The sequence below is a fragment of the Mytilus trossulus genome, chromosome 7 (assembly GCF_036588685.1).
Source record: "Mytilus trossulus isolate FHL-02 chromosome 7, PNRI_Mtr1.1.1.hap1, whole genome shotgun sequence".
In the NCBI taxonomy this organism is placed as follows: domain Eukaryota; kingdom Metazoa; phylum Mollusca; class Bivalvia; order Mytilida; family Mytilidae; genus Mytilus; species Mytilus trossulus.
In genome coordinates, this window is record NC_086379.1 from 20,945,835 (window position 1) to 20,971,345 (window position 25,511).

At 31.2% G+C, this 25,511-nt stretch overlaps 1 protein-coding gene across 3 annotated transcripts in view; it reads right to left on the bottom strand.

Annotated features, from left to right (window-relative positions):
- The window catches only part of LOC134724773 (ankyrin repeat and fibronectin type-III domain-containing protein 1-like), a 196,959-nt gene that overhangs the window by 153,566 nt on the left and 17,882 nt on the right, over window positions 1–25,511 (bottom strand). For 2 of the 3 annotated variants that reach the window (XM_063588013.1, XM_063588011.1), the window contains exon 1: window positions 4,682–5,097. The exons of the other annotated variant lie outside the window; for it this stretch is intronic. The gene's annotated coding sequence lies outside the window, so the exon portion shown is untranslated. Of the gene's footprint in view, window positions 1–4,681; window positions 5,098–25,511 lie in introns of those variants that run through there. 3 annotated transcript variants of the gene reach the window in all.

Genomic DNA, 25,511 nt, shown 5'->3' on the forward strand with positions numbered 1-25,511 from the left:
TATATAATCTGAGCAAACACATTGGAAAAATTACATATTGTATTTTTGAATGTGATCCTTGTAGCCTATAATGACTAATATTAAGTTCCTGTGAAGTTACAAGGCAGCAATTACTATATTTTAAATGAACTGTCGTAACTAGAGGTGTTTGACGTACCTTCAAATAGATTATAAATAAAAGTAATCCAGTTTCTTTTGCTTACAAATTACAGTCTGCACGGTTAGCCACTAGTCCGATGCCCCAGACTAGTAAAATTTCATTCGGACTAGTAAGTTTTTGCAAAACTTTGTTTGGACCACTAAGAAAAATGTCAGGATCTTGGTCTTTGGACTAGTAGTTGAAAAAGTTTTTGGTGCAGACTGGAATTAACCAACATAATCAGATATCAAAAAGTTAAAAATATTCCTTTACAGCAAGGGCCCAATTGCTCACAACTATGAATCTAAAATGAAAAGAAATTTAATATTTTTTACATGTGGCTAATATGTTTTACTAATAAAATTAACGGTACCAATTTTCTTGCACCAGATCCTCATTTCGACAATACATGTCTCTTCAGTGATGCTCATGGCCAAAATATTTGAAATCCAAAGCTTATATAAAAGATGAATAGCTATAATCCAAAAGGTCCAAAAAGTACAGCCAAATCCGTGAAAGGAATCATAGCTTTGCATTAAAAGTCTTGGAGTCCATACTAAACTTAGGTCATAACCAAAGTTTTGGGGGCCGTATTTTTCTTTTTTATTTGCAATAAGGAAAATACTATCCTTGTAATAAACTGAAAATCTTATTACATTCTATTATTGTAATATTTAGCTCTTTGCTTACAGTAAAGACACACTAGCATGATTTTGTATATTATATTTCTACTGTAAGACAAGACCCTCAGTTTATAAACAACACCAGCATTAAAGCCAGAGATTGCTAGTATTTCTATTAGCTCACAGATGACCCAAACCATTTTGGCCCCTATATAGCTTGTTGTTTTGTGTCTCAGCCAAGGCTCCAGGTTGAAGGTAGTACCTTGATCTATACTGGTTTACTTTTATAAATTGTTATTTGGATGGAGAGTTGTCTCATTGGCACTCATACCACACCTTCCTTTACCTACTTGACATCAATTTAAAATTAATCTTTTTCATATCAAGGCTCAATTGTTTTACAAGAGAACTTTTTTAGCCTGAACCATTTGGGTTGAATAAGCTTGTTTGGGCTGAATATTCTGTCAGACAAAAAACAATACACTTTTCTGAACAATTGCTTACTAACAATGACTCATCAATTTTCTCTCTGTAAGAAGGTTGTAATTAATGAAGTTAATCTGCAGACATAAATCCAATACTATATGTTAGACTCGTGAAGTCATTATAATCTGAAGCTGGACATCAACATCATTGGTATAAAAATAGTCAGTGTGAAAACACCTTATACAATATGAACTGGCTTTTGTATGTACTCTTTCAGTAAAATGTACTCTTACTCAAACCATTTTCGTGATCTTATTTGCCAACATAGGTTGAAAATAAAACTCTTTTTGAAGACTGAATTAACCTCTTGAACGACTTTTACAAACATAACAAAAAATCTTTTGGATTGATGTGGCTTACGACAACTGATCCAGATAAATGAAATGGCTGTGATCCAATTATGATAATTGTCCTTTCAGTTGTTTTGACCATTTAAAATAATTATCCCGCCTGATTTTGTTGCTTCTGATAGTGGTAGGGATTAATTATCTAGATTGGATAATTGTGATGCAGTTAATTTATCGGAAGAATTATCCAGCCTAATTTTGAGGCTTTATTTGTTGTTATTTTCTATGTACATTGTAAATTTGAGTGTAATGGGCATTACCAACTTTTATTTCACATAGTAAAACATGATCTTTCTTCTTTTGCCAATTAGTAACCCACCTGAGACCTGAAGGGTGTATGTAATTGATTTTAACAAATATGATTATTTATTAATGGTAAAAATCAATAGAACTAATTGGTGGGTGGATCAACTCTCATCTTTTATCAAACATTATAAAAAGTTCAATATTTGGTCAGATAAAGTACAATAACACCCTTTTATACTTATAATAATGTTTACATTTCTTAGTTACTGCAATATGATCAGGGCTTTGGTTAATCTACAATAACACTCAGCCTGTGATTGTGAGTTCAAATCCTGCAGGTGCGTTTGACTTCAATTCTAATTCACAAAGATTAAAATTTCCTGCCAAAGGTTGTGGCTCTTTCCAAACTCTCTAGCTTCTCCACCATTTAAATCTTATTACCATGAGATACAATACGACAAAAAAGTGTGAAAGTAGCATTAAGCACCAGTTATCACACAATCAATCATTCTGCAATTTGATTTTAAACCTTATTTTAGACACTTTATTTAATATTTAAAAAAGTTGAAATTTCAGATTACGATATATAAAACGGGTAATATACACTCTAAGAAATGCACTTTTAACAGACAGTCTGGGTCAAACAACAAAACAGGTCAAAAATATATTCAGAATAACATATTTACTAAAATTTATTATTCCTTTTTGTCAATTTTTCTACAATAAAGAAACTTGAAGATGAAAGAGACAGTTACCATCAATGGATTTCATCCTTTGTCAGGACACGTCTTTCAAGTCCAGTCAGTGTGTTCCAGTTTCAAACATCTTTATTCAAAGACTTGCATTGACCTTAATTTGAAATACTTTTTAAAAGATTTCAAGTGAAATTTAAACACCGTTATATTTTGGTTTGAGCTAAATATGAAGCACTTTTGATATTGGATTTTATACATTTGAGATTTAAATGTTGATTTAACACTTTCTGAAGGCAAGGAGTAAATAATCCCTTGAAATTGGCTACTATCTTAAAATTACACCTAAACCTTGATCATACTTGTATGTGAATCAGTCTTAAAAACAATATGTATTTTTGAAGACTTTACTTTTATTTTTTAACAAGCTAGTTATCAAAGCCTCTAACAAAAAATACTTAATACTGTTGTCAATGAAATTTTGACCTTACATTCATAGATTTGACATATTTTGGCTCATTTTACTATATAACTGTAAATATTACAATCAGCCAAATAAAAAATTCTTTTTGTTCCACTTTGTAACAAACCATCTAGAAAACATATAAATTGAAAGATAATCATGATCATAGGGAACATGTGTACAAAGTTTCAACTTGATTGGACTTCAAATTGATCAGAACTACCTTGACCAAAATCTTTAACCTGACGTGGAACAGATCAACAAACAGACAAAAGAATGGACGCACAGACAGAAAAACAGAATGACAAAGAGGGGGCATAAAAATCTATTAATAAAAGTTGACCAGATTTCTAAATAGTAAGAGAAGAACTTGTAAACATCAATGTAGGCAAAGCTTTCAATTCAAAATGAAAAAATATCATTCCCTTACAAATAAACAACTTAATAAATGTGCAATCTTGAACTTTATATAATTAACAACATTAAAGTCATGTTTAAGGTCACTTTTGTACACTATTAAAAAATAATTTACACATATGCTAAACAGAACCTTGTAATTATATTTATACCATCAGAAAACTAAATATATTTACAAGTAGATGTTGCAAGATTGCCATTGTGACAACTGTCCACCAAAGTTTTAATGCAGTGGATGCAAGTAATTTTAGGCAAGGATACAGCCTTCAACAATAAAAAAAACCCATACCAAATAGTCTGCTATAAAAGGATATGACAAAGCCTACCTCACCTCACTTCTTTAAAATTGGTCATTTGAGTATCTCAAATTAAACTCTTGTGTGCGACAACTCAACATAGTAGTGAATTCGCAAATGTTAATCAACCAGCTACTTTAATCCAAAATTGATTATGCTTTACAAATACACTACTCTCTGTAACCACAACCACAGTTTTGACGAGTCAAATTGTTTTGTGAAGGTTTGATTTGATATTTTAAGCCTCTTTTTTTCTGTTTTGTTTCTTTCTTTATTTTGGAGATATTTTCTGTTTAACTGCTAGACAACTGATCAAACTATGGGCAAACATTATCTTTCAGATAACAAGCTTGAAATAAAATTAATGGTTATAATATTTTATATGTAAACTGTACCTTTACAACTGTACATTACACAATGAATTGCAGATTTTTATGTTTATCCAGAAATATGCAATGCCAACATTAAATTTACCTGTATAAAAAGCAATTTTATTTTGAAAGTATAATATCTACAAATATAAGCCTCGCAAGTTTTAAAATAATATGCACTTTCTTTCTTTCTGAATTAACAAAATTCATTTTAGAAATTAAATTAATTATTCATGCTCCATTTTTTATTTCTGTAACAACTTTCGCAGCACTCTCGCAACATCTTTGTAATCTAAATCATCAGTATTACATAAACCATTTAAAACACACACGCCAAAATTACTTTTAATGCTAACTATCTAAATAGCTATTTTACAATCTTCAAAGTTTATTTGAAAAAAAAATCAAAATCAAAACATTCAAACATGACTGTCTATATTGATTTTTTTTTCCATCCAAAAGTTAATTTTCATAATATTAATTATAAAACCGATTAAGGGGTCAAATGATCACCAGGCATGCAATTGAAACATTTTCTTAATAGTTGTATCATGGTATAAGACATGCAATTTCAATATTAAGTCAATGTAGCCTTTCTTACCTTATAATGATTATAGCTCAGTTCAGAAAAAATAAAATCCAAATTCAGAATTCACTATTCCATATTCTGTTGTTAATGAACACCAAACATAAAAGAACAATTCCTTTATATTTTCTTTTGTAATGTATGACTCAACTGTGTAATTTAAACCACAATTATTTTTCTTGTATTTAAAACAAAGAAATACTTCTCCTTTTTAAAAAGAAAATTTTTCACTTGTTAAGAATAAACTTTTTTAACAAAACATCCACTTATTACTGTCCTTGAAGTAATATATTTATCAAACAGCAAAATTAAAATGCAATTTGATTTTTAATTCCAATCTTTGAAAATTTTGTCTTCAATTGGAATGAGATAAAGTATAGGAAACACTGTTTAAAGTTCCAATGTTGACATTAAAGTCAATAGCGTTTAACTGGCTCATTCACAATACCATGTGACAACGAAGTAATACAGGTAGTTAAAGGTGTTAAAGTAAAAGTCTTGTTACTGAATACAATGAGGTCGAGTGTGGTATCTGTTTTATTGACAAATGGTCACAGTTTATTAGTACCTTTGATAAATAACTGTCTATCAGTACAGTTGTAAAGGTACTATATATGACCATAATTCATTCATCTCATTTGGTAATTATTGGATATGGTTATTATGATAGTATTATTACCGGGTCAATGGTATTTTATTTTCATAAGCAAACTGGTATATGATATGTTTTGTAATGCGATGTTAAGCATTGTTTTTCAGAATTTGCCATACAATGTCTTTCACCATTGGTGAAAAATAAGTGACCTCTATATATATATATATTTTGGTTAACCCATGTGGTTTGGAAGTAGCCTAACAAATTGTCAAACCACAACACCTAATTTTCTCCTCATAAAAGAAGAAATAAGAAAAGTTGATGAGGGCCAAAGTTACTTTTAAATACCCTTTATCCTACTTGGAAATCAGTGCCGCTGGGAACTTTGTGATGTCCAGTAATGGTGGACAAATAGTCATAAGGTGTATTAGAAGTTGCAAAATCTTTTTGTCTTATAAAATTTGCATATTTCTAGGATGATATTTCTTCCCTTGTATTGAAATTCAGTAAAAAAAAAATATTACAGAGAATAGAAACAGGCAGGTTTCAAAGAGACAACAACCCGAACATGGCCAAAGAGCAAATAACAGCCAAAGGCCACCAATAGGTCTTCTACACAGCAAGAAAACGGTTCTCTAGATATAGAGTGGACACAATTTGTTTCACAGGGAAAGACTGTTCAATAAAGGGCAACAACCCACTAGGTGGGGCCCTAATGAATCCACAGTACTTCTGACAAATGTACCCAAATTAACCGATATTCTACGATCAGTACATCCATTACAACAATATTTATCTCTCTCGGTGACAGATGGTTTGATGATAAAACAATCTTTTGATGATATAAATTGTCATCTTATGCACCCAGTAGATATCTCATTATAACTTTAGAAATATGACAATAATTAACAATTGCAAGCTCACATCATGCCCATTACAATCTAGGTAACACCAGCTGTTATATAATATTTCTTCAAGTACCTACTCCAAAACTGTGACACAATAGAAAATCATGATTTTTCATTGCCTTGAGTGTAAAATAGATAACAAACTCTTTATTATAACTTATTTAATCCATTTTTTACTAGATACAGAATTTAAATATGAACTTGAGGACAATGCTTTTAATACAATCAATTTTGATTTCAATACTATGGGAAAAAACAGCTTTTTTCAGAATAAATCCTGAACTCAAGAAAACACAAAGAATATCCTTATAAGCAAGCTTTAATTTGTCAGTATTCTAAGACATGCTGGATTCTTTTCCAAGACATATATAAGACTGTTATCTATAACTGACATCAACCCAGATGTATCATTATTGACATATACAGTGTATTCATATATTGTGTTGGACATCATGTTTTAAGGATTGAAAATATATACATACATACATAAATATTTCGTTGATCATTTGAATTTGTGGTTCATTTGCTTGCACAAATTCTATGAAATATTAGATACCCCAAATATTGACGAAAATCCAGTTGTGTACAAGAACAAAATATAAAAACATATTTGTATGAAGTATCTATGTCTGTGTTGTTATTTATCCTAATATGCACCAAATATTAAATAAATTGCTTCACCAAGCACAGCTGGATACAACCACAGAGGTCTAACCCTAAACAGTTGGGACAGAAAGGACACAATATTCAGACACAGAATGAATGTGGTCTAAGAATTGAAACTTAAAAACTTAAAAATTTTAAATTGGACATTTACCTATTGTGGTCCAATATCAAAAATCTAAATACATGGTTAGATTCAGCATATATCAAAGAACCCCATATATTCAATTTATGTTGAAATCAAACATAGTTTAATTTTGGGCCCCAATTTGGACAAACTTAAAAACTGGGCCTATAATCAAAAATCTAAATACATGATTAGTTTCAGCATATCATTTAAGAACCCCCAAGGATTCAATTTTTTTTTTATATCAAACAAAGTCTAATTTGGACCCCGATTTGGACCAACTTGAAAACTGGGCACATAATAATAAATCAAAGTACATGTTTAGATTCAGCATATCAAAGAACCCTAAGAATTCAATTTTTGTTGAATAAAACAAATTTTAATTTTGGACCCCGATTTGGACCAACTTGAAAACTGGAGCCATAATCAAAAATATAAGTGCATGTTTAGATTCAGCATACCGAAGAACCCTAAAAAAACTCAATTTTTGTTGAAATCAAACAAAAAAAACCAAAAAAAGTTACCCTGATTTGGACCAACTTGAAAACTGGGCCCATAATCAAAAATCTAAGTACATGTTTAGATTCAGCATATCAAAGAACCCCACGAATTCAATTTTTGTTAAAATCTAAGTTTGATTTTGGACTCTTTGGACCTTAATGTAGACCAATTTGAAAACCGGACCAAAAATTAAGAATCTACATACACAGTTCGATTCAGCATATCAAAAAACCCCAATTAGTCAATTTTTGATGAAATCAAACAGAGTTTAATTTTGAACCCTTTGGCCCCCTAATTCCTTAACTGTTGGTATCAAAACTCCCAAAATCAATCCCAACCTTCCTTTTGTGTTCATAAACCTTGTGTTCATATTTCATAGATTTTAATTTACTAAAGTTATTGTGCATCAACCAAGAAAAATGCTTATTTGTGCCCTTGCCCTTAATTCCGAAACTGTTGGGACCAATACTCCCAAAATCAACCCCAACCTTCTTCCTTTTGTGGTCATAAACCTTGTGTTTAAATTTCATAGATTTCTATAAACTTAAACTAAAGTAACAGTGCGAAAACCAATGTGTCTTTGGACAACGATGATGACGCCAATGTCATACCAATATGCGACCGCAAAAAAGCAGTCTTTTTGCAGTTGTATAAAAATGCAAATTTGAGCCTCTTTTTTTACCCTAATTCCTAAACTGTTAGAACCATAACCCCCAAAACCAATCCCAACCTTCCTTCAGGGGTTATAAACCTTGAGTTAAAATTTCAAAGATTTCTATTAACTTATACTAAAGTGATTGTCTTGAAACCAATTGTCCTTTGGACGACGAGATATCTACTTATTTATTTTTTTGCGGTTGTATCAATACAAAATAATGCTACTTCATAACATGAAAAAATACAGGAAAGATTTATGATTATAACCATGACAACACAAATTTCTTGAAAAGTACTTTAATTCAGTGAATCTATAAGGCTTTCAGTAATTACCAACTTAGGTTTTTTCCTGTTTTTACTCAAAAGATCTTTGACCGAGAAAATTAGAGATTTTCAGGTAAGACATTAATCAGTGAAATGATTTTAGCAATGCTTGAGGCTCTAGAAGAAAAAAATCTATGGTTCTTTGATTTATCTTCATTAATGCTTGAGGGCAAGTTGAGGCTCTAGAAACTATTTCCAAGATTGTTTGAAGGCATTATCTTCAGTCAATTGGAAAGTAGAAACCCATTATTTGTGAATAATTTTATGCAATATTTCAATGGAACCAGGAGATTCAGAAGAAAGTCAAAGAAATGTGAGCAAAAGGTTGAGCCATCACAAAAATGTTAAACCCTGCCCATTCTGTATGTGCCTGTTCAAAACCTGTTATTTAGTGGTGGTTATTTGTTGCTGTATATCATAATTGTACATATATCAGGCTGTTAGCTTTGTCATTTCAAATTATTTTATATTTTCTCATTTTGGAACCTTTTATAACTTTACTATGTCACTGGGGTATTTTTTTGCTCATAATTGAAGGGTGTTAGTTGATCTTTAGTTGTTAACTTCTATGTCATTTGGTCTCCCTCCGATCGAGAGTTGTCTCATTGGCAACCATAACAATTCTCCTTCCTGCAAACTGTAACATTAACATGGTTTTTGACCTGAGTATAACCAACTGTCAGTATGTTAAGCATTACATAGGTTGATTTTTCTATTTATATAACATGGTATGGTCTTGATTTTTTACCAACCCTTTAATTAATTCAGATACAAGTAATGCAATCTGGTACTAGAAGAGGGACGAAAGACACCAAAGGGACAGTCAAACTCGTAAATCTAAAACAAACTGACAACGCCATGGCTAAAAATGAAAAAGACAAACAGAAAAACAATAGTACACATGACACAACATAGAAAACTAAAGAATAAACAACATGAACCCCACCAAAAACTAGGGGTGATCTCGGGTGCTCCGGAAGGGTAAGCAGATCCTGCTCCACATGCGGCACCCGTCGTGTTGCTTATGTGATTACAAATCCGGTAAATAGTCTAATTCGGTAGGTCAAATTCATGAAAGGGAAGGGGATTGTAGTTACGACGTAAGGAACAACTAGGCTGACTTTGATATCATGAAGACAACAATTTTTATAATATTTTCAGTCCATTATTTTTATACTGTATTAAATACTTTGTTATCTCAAATTTCAAAAGAACCACATGAAAATCATTCTATAGCTATTTATTAAGTCTATCAGCTTTCAACAACGGTAAATAAATATTTGATCACCCAGGCTTGTTGGGAAGGCTTTCTACCATATTGACTTTCATTTTTTTAGCATCTCTCAAGCTTTTGCTTTCATTTCAAAAACGGCAAATATAAAATAAAGAGATGGGCACAATAGCTAATCATAAAAACTTTCCACCAGAATTTAAAAGAAGTGGATGTAATCAATTATAGACCATTGTACAGCCTTCAACAATGAGAAAAATCCATTCTGTATAATCTGTTATAATATAGGTCACAAAATCTACCTAACATGGAATGAGTTTTGAAAAATTCCACAAAAGTGTCACATGTTATCCTGAGGTCCTCAAAATTGTGCATAGTTGCTCAGCTAAAACAGATTACAGTGGTATTAGAAAACCAGGGTAATTGTTAAGAGCCTTATAAAAAAGAGCTATTTTTGTATTACTTCATATAGAATGTTCTCATGAACAAACACCATTTAACTGAAAAGCATCCTACATCATTTTTTTTCTCCCTAGAAACATGAAGAGAATTTTTCAAAGGCAGTGAAAAAGTTGATCTTTGGATTAACAACCCATTTGAGAAACTGCATCATTTAGCTCTTTTGAGAGTCCCATGACATTTAACCTAAGAAATTCTATCTTTATTTGACATTATGTAATGGCTAACATTTCATTTGTTGGCTCCTAATCTAAAGTTTATGTAAACAAAATAGTCTGCACAAAATTGTATTGTCTACCAAGAGTCAACACAATCATGATTTTCCATTTCCATTCATTTGTATCTAAACTAAAGTAAATATTAAAGACATGTGCTTCTCATGCTAATACATATAGTGTATGCATTATTCACTTCATTCAAAAGATGTCACAAATTCAGGCAGATGAAAGTCTATAGCTTCAGTCTGCAAGACCATAACTGTCAATAAATTTCACTTCAAAATATGGCAGTCAGTGAAAAATACGCTCACATTTTATTTGAATGAAAAGGATTTAAGAAGAATGAGTCCCACTATGAATGAGAAGAATATGAAGATTAGAATAGAATAGTCTGAATATGCTTGTGCATGCTTAACAGTTCATATCAATTTTATGTCCAACAATAATAAATTTCACTCAAGCAGTGTTTTGCTATCAACAAGATAGAAAAGTTTTCAAAACAGCACGAATCTAATTAAACATATCATTCCCATTCATGCTTTGAAAACATTTACTTAAATTTCAATGTCATCTTTTATAAGGTAAAAAAATATTAAATGTTTATAGTTCTTAGATAGCCATTATTTAGTTATTTATAAAATCATATCCTGTTAACTGCTGGTAGTGTTTTCTATATTATAATTTTTTTTAAACAAGAACGTGTCCCCAGTACATGGATGCCCCATCCACACTATCATTTTCTATGTTCAGTGGAATGTAAAAATGGAGGGAAATCAAAGGAAACATGTGTATTAAGTTTCAAGATGATTGGACTTCAACTTCATCAAAAACTACCTTCACCAAAAACTTTAACCTGAAGCGGGACAGAGGGACGGAGGGACGAACAGAAGAACAGACGGACACACAGACCAGAAAACATTATGTCCATAAATGGGGCATAAAAAGAAAGATAAAAGATGATAAGTTATATGTTTATACTGATCTATCCCCTTTAAAGCAGTTTGAACCTTCATGAATTGTATCTGTTCAAGTTAAGTATGATTGTATCAACCCCCCTTTGAATAGACATTCCTGTCAACGGGCCTGGAAGGAGAGCTCATTCAAATTAAAAATTCTCTTGTAAACAATTTAATAATGAATTAGTGTAAATTAACTAATAATTTGTGGAAATTTTTCATAAATACAAAATAGAAAAAAACGTATCAAGTCTTCAAGAATATTGATCACCCCCTGCAATATTAGTACAATTAAACTTAAAATGACAATTTTCAAACACAAATATTTTATCAACTTGATCTCAATTATCTTTCAATCTTTACATTGTGTGTGCAGTCTTCAATAATTCAACTTAACACATCATCTGCAGCGCTATTGTTATGAGGTTTGTTTTCAGAGAAAATACAATTTCCCTTTAAAGATGCACAATCATGTTTGTCACTGCCATAATAACATTATTTTCTTAAGACTTGCTTGAATATAATATTATTTTACATAACAATTATATCTTACAATCGTGTAATAGGATAACAAGTTACCAGGTCTCACAAATTTGCAACATCTGAAATTTGTTATTTTCTTTCAAATTTGTCCTAGATCTTTTAATTCTAATTTTTTCATACCATAAATATAATATAACAAGTGTTTTCTTTTCCCATTTTCTAGCAACTGTTCATATCTATTCTAAAGCTTTTTTAAACTATTATAATGAATTGAAAACAATACATGGTTTCTAGAGGAGGCTTTATTTCAGATTTACAAAGGTCAACATCAGCAGAAGTGTTTCACCATCTGACATAAACATAGAAAATCATGTGCTATTACATTTCAATGATCAGTGAATTGCAAAATCTGGGTCAAAACCCTAATTTGGTTAACACATTTAGGTTTTAGTCATAAAAAAATAAAATCCATGCAATAAACAAAGACGACTTGAAATACCACCTCAAAATATTGTTTAACAATCATATTAACATTCAATGTATTTCAACGTTTAAATTTCTTCTTGCCTTATGACATAGATGTGCATCAATGATATATTAATATTTCAATTATGACTTTTTTTTCCTTTTCATGATGAACCCATACATCAAGATATAAAATAAGATATGATTAGCGACAAAACATCAAATTTTCAGCATTGCAGAGTATGAAAAGAAAGATAAAAACCACCGATTTGTAAACAAAGATATATAGCAGAGATATTACCATATCAAATCTATAGTTTAACCAGTAACAGCTTTTTTATGAATAGAAAAGGACAAATACCAAACAAAACTTTGAAGCGTTATCAGTAAATCTCACCATAAATCCACATAATGTTGGTAATCCATTAATGTTTATTCACTATTGATTAACGATTTTGATGGATATTTGAACTGTATTACCCACTTAAATGTTAATGTGAGCTTGTCTTTTACCAGGTTCAGTTCATCATTACCATTTTCCTGCCATTAAGATTATATGATCATAAAAATCACATCCAACCATTAAATCAGGAAATGTCCATTTCATGCAAATTTAACAGTTAAATGCATTGAACAAATTTGTACCATCCATCTGGGGGTATAATAAAATACGTGCTTTAAGAAAACCTTGATAATTACGTAGTAGCTGATGTTATTTTGACCAATTCTATATGGTGCATTACCTACATTATACCATATTTATGAAAGGTTCTTGTATTTCAAGATGACATTACAATGATATGGGAGTGGTGATATAAGAGTAAAATGTGGAACATCAATATCCATAGATCAACCTCATTTTAAGTCAATCACTAATACTCAGTGCTTGTATACTGACTAACTTCTTTTCCTATATATGCTTTTCAAGAAAACAAAAAAAAACTTGTATTATTCTGATTATCTCCTTTTTTACCTGTATATATGTTACACTCAGAAACATGTCCTTCCCCCCAAATGTGTCTGATTCCCCCAAACATGTCTAGTTGAAAACTGCGCCAAAGCGTGTCATTTGTATAAATGCCCAAACGTGTCCATTTCAAAACTAACCCCCAAACGTGTCCAATCCCCAAATCGTGTCCATATCAAGCGTTATTTGGTTATTGCTATTTCATTAAAGTATTCTAATTTTACCATTTCATTAAAAAATATACATAAGCACGTTAGTACTTTTTCAAAACGGAAGAATTAAACTGGGTTAAAGTGAGGGCGTCATTTCGGCTATTTTGTTTGTAAATTGTAAGTAAACATGTTGAGTTAAACTGTACAGTTAACGGGTCAAACTGTCCTTTTCTCTGCGCGTTAAAATTTTAATGTTCTTTTTAATCATGCATGAAATACTGACAACTGGACAGTTTGCAATCAATAGTCTAAAGTTAATTTATTCAGTAGAACTGAAAAAAACATTAAAACTTGTATGTTTTCTCTTATTTGCATAAAATAATTGCAACTGGACAATACGCAACCAGCAGTCTAGAGTTTATCTTAACAAAAGAACAGTAAAAACATTAAAACATGTATGTTAAAATGTAAAAAACAAAACAGGTAGCCTATGTTCTCTCTAAATAGAACTGCAAAAGCATTAAAACTTGTATGTTCTCTCTAAATATGCATGACATACTTGTAACTGGACAATACGCAATCATCAGTTTAAAGTTAATGTGTACAGTACAACTGTAAAAACATTAAAACTTGCAAACTAGTGTGCACCTCTAAATATGCATAAAGTACTTGCAACTGGACAATACGTAATCAACAGCCTAAGTTTATTTATACACTACAAAATAAATTTGCATTTAAAACCGGCGTTGATCACATAACAGTCATATTCATAAAAAAAAGAATCTATAAAACTTATGCATGAAATATTTGGCACTGGACGTTATGTTTCTTATCGTGTGTCTTTAGTGATGGTGGAAACCTAAAATTTATTAAAAACCCAGATAACAAGTTTATAATTTGATGGGCTTTTGAAATACACACAAACTATTGACAAAAGTGGAAAAAATAGTGTTAAAAGTCCGCCATGCAATATTCGGATAAATATAAAAGGCATCATCCGAGTTTATAAGTACAAAATAATTAACAAAGTTAACGATTAATTTAACTCCAGAACTATGTGTATGTTCGCTCTAAACGAATATGAAATACTTGCAACTGGACAATAAACAACTGCAGTCAAAGTTACTTAATAATAACAGATTAGTTATGCACATATTATAATCATTAAAAACCTACATCGAACTATTAAACTTAATCTGATAAATGACAACTTCATCATGTGTGTCTCCCACAGCGATTTTAATAAGGATACATATATTAGCGCTAAAAGACGTGCAAGGTTTTGGCGTTGAATATTGGACACGTTTTGGCGAATAACAATTATCGGACACGTTTGGGGGTTATGAAATCGGACACGTTTGGGAAATATTGTACATTTCGGACACGTTTAGGGAGAAAAGACATGTTTGGGAGAATCGGACACGTTTGGGGGGGGAAGGAAACGTGTGGGAGTGTTACATATATACTTTACATGAAAACAAAATTAGAACAATCTTTTAAAAGACAAAAATCTCACAGTATCAATTGATGAAATAAATTGGATAGAAAAAATTTTGAAATGCAAAATTACTTTTTTTGCTCAAGTTTAAAATTAACTGCCAATTGCAACTTTTTTTTTATTAAATCACCTGCTCACTTCTAATGTGGTTATCATCTTTTGCATGCTTATCTAAATACATTTTTCATTGTATTGGCATATTGTGGCAGTGCACATCAATGTGTGCCACCTAAATATCAAAATGAAAAATCATTTGTGATCCTATCTGATTTAAAATAAACACGTTTGGGGATTCAATTAAAATTTTATACAGTATGAACCACCCACTAGGACCACACTGATGATCGCTTATCCATCCAGCCTTAATAAAAGACCATATTAGTATGACTTATACTTATTAAGCAATATGTGTTTACCAAACTTTTAAATCCTAGATACCTCACAACACGTGTTGTCCATTTCACCAAATTTCATCAAAACTTTAAAACTGATAAATTAACAAAAACTTCCTTTTCTTATAATCCTGATCTTTTAATATGTTTCCAGGTGGATGATAAAACATAATCTCTATGTTACATAAACCAAACTTTACTTCTCAATAGAACTTACATTTGTGTCTCTATCAATCAATAATCTTTTCATTGTAACAGTTTTATATTGTAGCATGAATATTCTTCCAAAATTAAGATTTTAGAATTGAATCCTATAACTCATTTCACTTCTTCTTTTAAATATTTTTGGTAAGTGACCTTGACCTTACACTGTTTTTATTTGTTTCTTTATTTTTAATAAAGTCATTATTAAACTCAGCATTCAATTTACTTCAATTTACATCAAGATCATTTATCTTCATTCCACTAACAACTTCTAATTTATAAACACAATAAAACATAACCATTATTATTTGTCCAACAGGAAAAGAAACAATTGTTAGAGAATGAATTCAAAACAATTAAGTTAATCAATTCAGATCACTGAGAAGTCACTTCAAACAATAACTGCTGAATTCAGTTTCAATCATATCACATTGGTCAATCGTTAATTTTCACAATTAAATCACACTTTCATTTCTCTTGATGTTATCAATTAAACCTTCAGAAATGTTTAAATATATTTCAAAATATTTGCAGGAGTCATGCCTGTAGTTCATAAAAATAAACAATTAGTACCTTCAAGAAAAAGCTTGCTTTTGAAGTAATATAGATTTAAGAGCAATAATAAAGTTAAAGACACAAGCCCAAAACCATAAACTGACCAATAGATGTATTTTTGCTTGTAATGCAATTGTTTTTGTATTGCTCTAATATCTACTCTACATTTCTTCTGTTCACCAAGAACATTAATTTTTATATTAAACTGATGACTTGGTTCTGAAATAGAATTTCATTCGGTAAGTCTAAACAGGATTTTTTAATTTTTTTATTGGACCTTATGGAAAGTTCAAAACAAATTGTCAACAAATAAGTCAATATTCAATTATGATATTTGTAATATTTATCATGAAATGAAGTAAGAATTTTCTTACTTCACAAATAGGAAAATATACTACATTCATTGACAATTGCAATTTATTCATGTTCATCCCATAAGAGTCCAGCTTTTAGCCAATTGACTTTTTTTTTATAATGCTTAACATAAAAATTTTGAGCAGTTACAATATATATACATGTACTAGGAAATGGGGAAAAACCACACGTCTGGTATTTTCATTGATATGAATAAAAGTCTGCTCTCTTTTGTATTTCTAATTCTTAAGGACATTTAAGATCATGTACAACAAACGTACTAAAAGTATACTTAGTGCTACCTTTAGAAGTTTATTACTTGTCAATTAGAAATATTCTAATGATTGTCACAAATTCTTACATAATTTTCATATAAGTAAATAATCTGCAGAGATAAGTCAAATAATAAAGTGAAACAAAGTCAACACTTAGTATAGTAAATCCTTCGTCAAACATTCGTGAATATTTTTAAATATCTCGAAAAACAAACAAATCAATTAAAGACTGCTGTAGAATTGCGACTTTAAACTCTTTACTGAAACTAAGATACCATGAGTTTACAAAGGAAACCTTTATTTCATTTTATACAAGTTAAATATAACAATGACTTCTACTTCATAGATTCCATGAAACATATATAATGTTTAATTCAATTACCATAAAATGCCCTGTTGTAATCAATAAACTTTGTTACTTGTGGACATTTTTAGACTTTAAAATATTAAACACTAGAGTCCCCAATGACCCTGTTAGTCGCTCACCTGGGTTCTATGTAAAACATTTACTGAAGTTAAAATACTTTACAGCTCTACAAGAAGAATTCGGTTAAAGTTTTGTTCAAAATTACCAATCTTTTTCTGAAGGAGTATTATCTAGTATGTGACTATGGCTTGAAGTTTGGTGCCAAATGTGGTCTTCTTTATTTGCTCAAAATACTACCGTTTCTTTTTTTTTTATATATTTTTTCATAATTTCAAACATACAACATGTAACTTAATGTTTATTGCTTTACCATTATGACCACTTTTGGTCCTACCTCCTGTAGATACTTATACTTTGGCATTGCTAAGTATAAGCTGTCACAGTACGCTTAGGATGTATTTACACTAAATCTGTAGGATGTGTACCAATTGAGATTTTAGTCTGTAAAAACATGAATTATTCATGAGAAAACTTATGCCTTGAACTTAGTAGCTTTCAGTATCTGTGAGATCATTACTATGTGAATTTTGCCAAATTTTGTTCCATACAGATATATGGAAGTAAAGAAGTTATCCAGTAAATATTCCCTTTATCAGAAGGATATAATAATAAATTTGGAGAAAAAAATCAGAAACTTTTAGTCATGTATGCTCTTCAACCTTCATTATTTCTTGAGAAACAGATTTCTTATCATTCTCACAAACCTAGCAACTAGGAACAGGAGAAAATGATTTTCTGCCAAGTTTAAAATCATGGGAGATTAACTAAACAAAAGAGCTAAGTAACTACAAACAGTCATAAATCTTGAAAAACTGAACAAGAATAAATCTCCCGCCATTCTTAATGAATTTCAGGTTTTGTATTGCAAGTACAACAACTAAAAAACTTTTTACTGTTAACTCTTCACCAAAACATAGAAACTCCTGTATAAAATCTGACAGCATTGTAACTTGTAAGTAGCTAAGTGATTTGTATTGTTTAACTTACTAGTTCACATGGACTCAAATGACTTTTTAAATCAAGTTTCTCTATTACTTATATATATGTGTATCTACTGGCTGTTTAGGATCAAATTAAAAAGGAATGATAGAATGATAAAATGAATACAACCCACATTTCAAATACTTTATCAATCCAAAGTACAAGGGCAACTATTAAACAAAAAATTGTCCATAAAACATAGATGCCCAGCACAGACTATAATTTTCTATGTTCAGTTAATGGTGAATTTGAGGTTAAAACTCTAAATTGGCATTAAAATTAAAAATATCATACCACTAGGGAACATGTGTATTAAGTTTCAAGTTGATTGGACTTCATTAAAAACTACCTTGACCAAAAACTTTGACCAAATACTCTAACCAGAAGCAGGACAGACTGACAGACAGACCAAAAAACATGATGTCCCTAGTTGGGACATAAAAATGATTGACAATCAGACAGCTCTCCACTAGAGACCAGAAGTAGAACTATGCATGTACTTTTATGCCAAATTTTAACCTTAGCATGTACTGCTTTCACATGATCACATTTCCATGTTCTGCAAACAGTTTCAAGTTGATGTGACCACAACTTCATGGGAACGGATTAATATTAGAGCACTGCTAATCCTTTATTTGAATTACTTGCATACTTTTTATTTGCTTATACATTAGTACAAGTATTTGTATATATGACAAATTCATTAATAAACTATGTTTACACTAAACTACCTTAACCAAAAATTGAACCTTAGAATGTACTGATTTCATATTTCCATGTTAAAAAAACTTGAAATCAGGATCGATAAACTGTTATTTGGCATATATCACATCACAATGAACATATGTACCAGGTTTCAATTTGGTGTAATTATAAATTCCTAGTAAACTAACTTAATTTAAAACATTACTGTGATATGGGAGGGAAATGAGCACAGACCAGACAGAGGCAAATTTAGGGGGCACAAGAACACCCCCTCCTTTTATGGAGCTACAAATCCACAAACTTTTTGAGTATCACTTCAAAGATTACCACCCTAAGAGATCTCCCAATCCTTTTTCAAAACCCTGGATCTTCACCTGCCAGATGCTTCCATTTTTTCTGTCTTATATACTGTCTTTGACTGTCAATTAGGAACTGTAATACCTTTTTCAGATTTTCTCAACTGTCAAAAGCAAAATTGTACTAAAACAACAGTAAAATAAACAGAAAATTTGTCCACGGGATATAGATGATGCCCCGGCCTGAATATAATGGTGTAAAGGGCCACAATAGAGAACTGTAAAAGTGACACCAACCAAATTCAAACTTGATCTAGGTTTTATGGTAATAGGCATTGTGTATAAGTTTCATAACTTTTGGTGTAGGCAAACTAGAAAACAGGATCCAATGTTGGGGCTTACATACGTATAGACAAGCAACAGAGGCATAAAAATAAAATTGCCGCCAAATTGACCACTGACAGAAGATTACTATACATGTATATGGTCTTCAGAGGAGGTGTTGTGAGAGACAGCAACCCACTAGAAAGTACTATAAAATGTGGTTTAATGCAATAACCCTGGACAGATGGACTTGTTTAATGAAAATTTGCAAAAATTATCCAAAGATTTATGTATCTTAAATGAATATTTTTTACAAAATCATCTTAAACAGAGAGCAGAATAAAAAAGGGAAAAAACAACTTTCCTCTTTTTTCACTCTAATTTCTGATAAGTGCAATTAGAGGCCAAAATAAGACCAGAACGTAATAAATGTATTCTATAACCCATGTATTTGAGAAAAAATCATGAAAAAAAAGACAATTATGTTTTATTAGTATTTATTTGATACATTTCAAAATAAATTTATACTGAATTCTACACTTTACTGTCCATTTTCATTCAACTCTCCGTAAATGATGCAACTTAGAATAAATTTATTCTAAATGCATGGTGCTTTCTGTATATAATCATTTATAAAATAAATTTATTATAAAGAGCCTTGATATCTATTATCAGTTTGAGAAAATCATAGAATAAACTTATTCTACATTTAATGTCATTTATGATTATAATAATATATAAAATAAATTTATTTTGAAAGTAAAGTAATCTGTATGATGAGGTTGAGACACAGAATAAATTTATTCCATGTTCAATGTGATTTTTGTCTTGTATGATAATATATAAAATAAATTTATTCTGAAAGTACAGTTATCATATTAAGGAGGCGACACAGAATAAATTTATTCTACATTCAATGTGGATTAAAAGTATTATGATATATAAAATAAATTTATTTTGATAGTACAGTATTTATGTTAAGGTTGAGACACAGAATTCTGGTTATAAAAATATGTAAAATTTGTTTAGGAAAAAATACACTGATCTGTATGATTACATTAGGCTACATAGAATAATTTTATTTTAAACTAGCAGTGTTTTTGATAATATTTGATATGTTCACATAATAAATTTACCTTGACAATACATTTAGGTATTAAAAAATGTGTTCCTATATAATTTTCCATCTTTCATGTCTATTTAATGACATATAACATTCATAAAAATGTATTTTATTTGAAGTTGCGATCTGACTGTTTTTAAACCCAACTTAAGGCAATACTTATCTTTGCTATCAACAATGCAAAAGGACACTCCCTTGAAATATGAAAATATCAATTTCTTCAGCTGATTTTGTTATATGGGACTGAATAGAAATACTGTGGAGCAATTTTAAAAAACAAAATATCAACATATAAATGTAAAATAAACAGATAAGAAATAGTAAAAGTTCAACAGGTTTTTCTAAAATTGAAAATAAATCTGTCTTTTAAAACATGTCTCTCTCTGTAGATGTACGTGCTATAAATTGTTCTTTTTCTTGCTTCTGGATAGGCCTGATCTGAAAGAAGTAACGACAAATTAAAAACAATTTCTAAACATTTTTAGTTATCATACCAAAATTTATTATATTTGATGAAGAAACTGTCTGTCTGTCTTTCTTTTAATTATGATGTCTATTTTGTTTAGATAGTATTATTCACTCTCTTAATTGTCATTAATAACAGTCTTGCTCCGTGTTGAAGCCCGTACTTTGACCTTTGATGATTTACTTTTATAAATTATGACTTGGATGGAGAGTTGTCTCATTGACACCCATACCACATCTTCTTATCTTCTATACCATTAAACGAAAAGACCTCATTTTGGGTGTTGCTTCTCTTCTTTCCACAATAAATTAATCATCATGCATCTGTGTCCTATGGGTACAGTGCATAATCGCATTTGTCATCTATTCATATGATTATTCAGATTGAGTTATTTTGGGTGAAAACGAGAAAAAAAGACGTCCGGATATGTTTCCGTCATTGGGCGAAATTTTAAGTCAGATTCGACTTCCGGTTTGCGTTTTTCTGTATACTATGAACATACATTGATACTACGAAAACAGTGTATTTTCTGTCTTATATCCGTCATTGGACGAAATTTAAGTCAGATTAATCCTCCGGTTTGCGTTTTTCTTTTTTACTTTGAAACAAATACATATACTACGAATAAAGTGTATTTTCTGTCTGATATCATTTTCAAGTTTACTATCCACGGCAGTCACAGGGTTTATTTGATAGAGAGGGTCTGAATAATATATCAATGACCGCTGTGGATCAATTATTAAACTGAGAATCGACTGCAAAAAGAAAATACACTTTCGGGACGTCTGGAAAGGGTGTTTTTAAGATCGAGATTTCAGGATTGACCATTTCGGGATCCGGGATTTCTTTTTTCGAATTTCGGGATGTCGAGATATTCATTTGTATAATAAATTCGGAACCTCGGGATGTCATGTATTTAAGCCTGGGATATTGGGATCAGGGCCCCTCCGCAGTGGCGGATCCAAAAATTTTCATACGCATATGCCCATTGACTGCCAAAGAAAAAAACAATCTAATCTTTTTTGCTGGTGTTTCATAACATTTTTCTCACTCTACAAGAAATATTTGAAGTTAAAATGCAGGAACACTTACTCTGTTATTGTTTTTCTTCAGGCATATTTCTTTATTTTTTATCAGGATTGGCATGAATCGTTCCCAACTTCCTGAATATGCATGTAATATTTGCCATTGGACATTCAGCCAGTCATGATCAATCAATCAATCAATCATAGAGTCTTAAAACGAGGAATGGTTCATGCCTAGGAGACAGCGAACTGAAGACACAAATTACAATTAAAAACAAGTTTCATTACGTTTTAAACAAAACACAGGACTGGTGTTGACAATTCTTTTACCTACCCCATTCAACATACCAGAAAACAAGTAAGACATGTTTCAAAAAGAACAGCAGCTTCCTCAGGCAAAAAAATGAGTAATGTACCCAACACATTCCCCCCTTCAACAAAATATCCATTTTCCTCTCAAAATGTTAAAGATACGCCTTCATGGCCTCCGGCACTCTGATACAAAAATATATTGAAATTTAGGTACATGTACTTTTGTCAACACTTCATTTTATTACCAAAATATGAGTGCAAATGTCTCGCCTTTTTCTTACTTATCATTCAAATCATGTTGAAAGTCTTTAGTATGGAGGTTTTACTACAAATATCACGTATACTTAACATTAGCAATGCACAACTACAATGTATGATAGTTGTCATGTATACTATTAAACGAGAAGACCTCATTTTGTGTGTCGCTTCTCTTCCTTCCACCACGATAAATTATTAATCATGCCTCGACCAAAAACCTTAACCTGCAGCGGGACAGACGGAAGGACGAAAAAAACGAACGAACGCACAGATTCGCAGACTAGAAAACACAATGCCAAAAGATGGGGCATAAAATTTATTGTTGAAATTGAAAGTAGTGAGTTGGCAAAAAAGAAAGTAGGGTAGGGATAAGAGGGAATCAGGACTTTTTCGTGACCTCGGGATTTGGGGATTGACCCTTGCGGGATCCGGGAATATATTTTTCGATTTCGGGATATGAATTTCTTTAAATTCTGCATCTCGGGATTTCATGTTTTTAAGCCCGGGATTTCGGGATCAGGACCCCTCCGACCACCCCTCAAATTAGCCTTAGTCGGTCAGTCAATTTATACAAGATTCATATCCTACCATTGACATGTTTATAATGCCCTCATAAGAAAAAGCTCTGATGGATTGTCCTAGAAGCATATTTTATTAGACTAATATGGTCTATATATAAGCAGTTACATTTATTTCATGTTTGGAGCGGTGCAAATTTTACCAAAAGATGCATTGTAGTAAAGGAGAAGAATAATTGTGGTCCGACACCAGAGACACAAAAAATATTGAATTTAACAGAAAGGAAACAAATATCAGACTTTGAAAAAAGGGAGAGGGCTTTTGATACCTTTTATGAAAATTATTCTCCATACATAATATCTTTTTAATACAAAAAATCATCCCAGTTCACAAGCTGTATATGACCGCGATTTTGTGGGTGTGTTCTGGTGTTGCTAATAGTACCTGAGAATCAGATCTTAATACAACATCTTATCATCAAACAATTAGGTTAAGGGCATGTTAACCCCGACAGATAGACATGACACCACAGTTGTCATGGTTGTTCCATACACTACATATTATTGACCTATTGCTTATAATGCCCGAAAAATTGACCCAACCACACAACTAAAAATTGTCCAATGAACCATAAAAATGAGGTCGAAGTCAATTGAGACCTGTCAGACAGACATTTCCAGCTGACAATGATTCCATACATGATACACATTATATAGTGACCCTACTGCTTCAGGCATCTGAGAAATAGACCAAACCACAACACCATACATCGGCCGATGAACCATGAAATTGAGACCAAGGTCAGACGGAACCTATCGGGTGGATATGTACACCTTACAATCATTCCAATAATCAATACAGCAAATATAGATGACTGACTAGTTATAGTATCTAGATATAGTCTTGCTTAAGTTACTTTATCTTTGATAAATGATCCATGGAATAAGGTCGAGGTCAGGTTAACCATACATGTACCTAGCTGACGAACATGTAAATGTTGCTAGGAACCCATATACCAAACATAGTTACCATATTACTCATAATAAGTGAGTTTTTTTATTTAACAGAACAAAATGTATCAAGCAGTTACTGAACCATGAAAATGAGGTTGTCGGGACAGTGATATATGACAGACGGAAATTTCGTAACATATCGTATGAAACATTTAGATTGTCTAACCTATGAAATATAATGCTTCCAACAAATAGTGTACACCATCGTCACTGGCGCCGCTGGGTTGCAATACCTACTATGTCTCGCATACAGGCGTTGGAGAAAGAAAAAAAAAACATCACTGCACAACAGACATTAACGTTTCATATAAACCTCTGAAGAAAGAGATACCTTTCTGAGAAAATTTATTTTTTCCAAATATGACCCATTAATTTGTATTCATACTTGACTATATTTCTTCCAGAGTTTAATCGTTAATACACATGATATATATCATGTGTATGCTACACTTTTACCAGTATATAATATTTATGAAAAATTCACTGTTGTCTAAGTGTGTACATTTCCCTCGAGATACAATGTATATTATTTACCATTTAAAATTCCTTGCAGTCAGAATTTATACATTTTTTTTAAATTATTCGAAAATGCCTGCCCATAACAAGTATAAATTTGATGACCATTCAGGCATTCATTTGAGAAATGAGATTCGACTGAGGTGTGTCTTTTCAAAGAGGTTCTTTTAGTTCGAAAAGGACATCGGTGGTCTACTAAAATTGTGCATAGTTAAGAAAATTTGTCAACAAAAAGCATGAAAGGCTTATAATATCTATGCTAATATTTATAAATACATAAAATAGATACTTACAGACTTTTGTTGACTATCCTGATATGTTCCTGGTGCCGTTTCAACCACGACAAATACAATACACAAATGGATATTGAATCGTCGCTCCTAATCTTTGAATATCTTTCCTCCATGTACTAACTCTAATAATTCAGCGCCCCTATTCACTACTTTTCTCGAGAAAATGGTTAATGGAGTGATCGAAGTGATCGTAATATAACGACTGGATTATTCGGGTTATCCATGTACTGACAAATATATTAAGATACACGCTGTGGATTTATTATTTACACCACAGCTCTATTGTTATACTTCATAGTTTCTATTTTTGAAACACGTGTAATATTGAATAGATCTATTGTTATGAATAACAATGGATTTTGACCACAGGCTGTGACAAGCGGGGTTTCTGGAAACCCCTGCTTCTACATCCCGCAAACAAAGTCCATTGTTATTCGTAACAATAGAAATTGATTATTCTTTAAATAGCATGAACACAAGAAATTACTTAGTGTTCACTACAAATTGTTTCAAGATATTAAAAAAAAAACATCTAAAGAAATTCCAATAGCCAAAAAAAATTAAGCATTTATTTTAAATTTAAAAATTCCTTCAATTACTCCT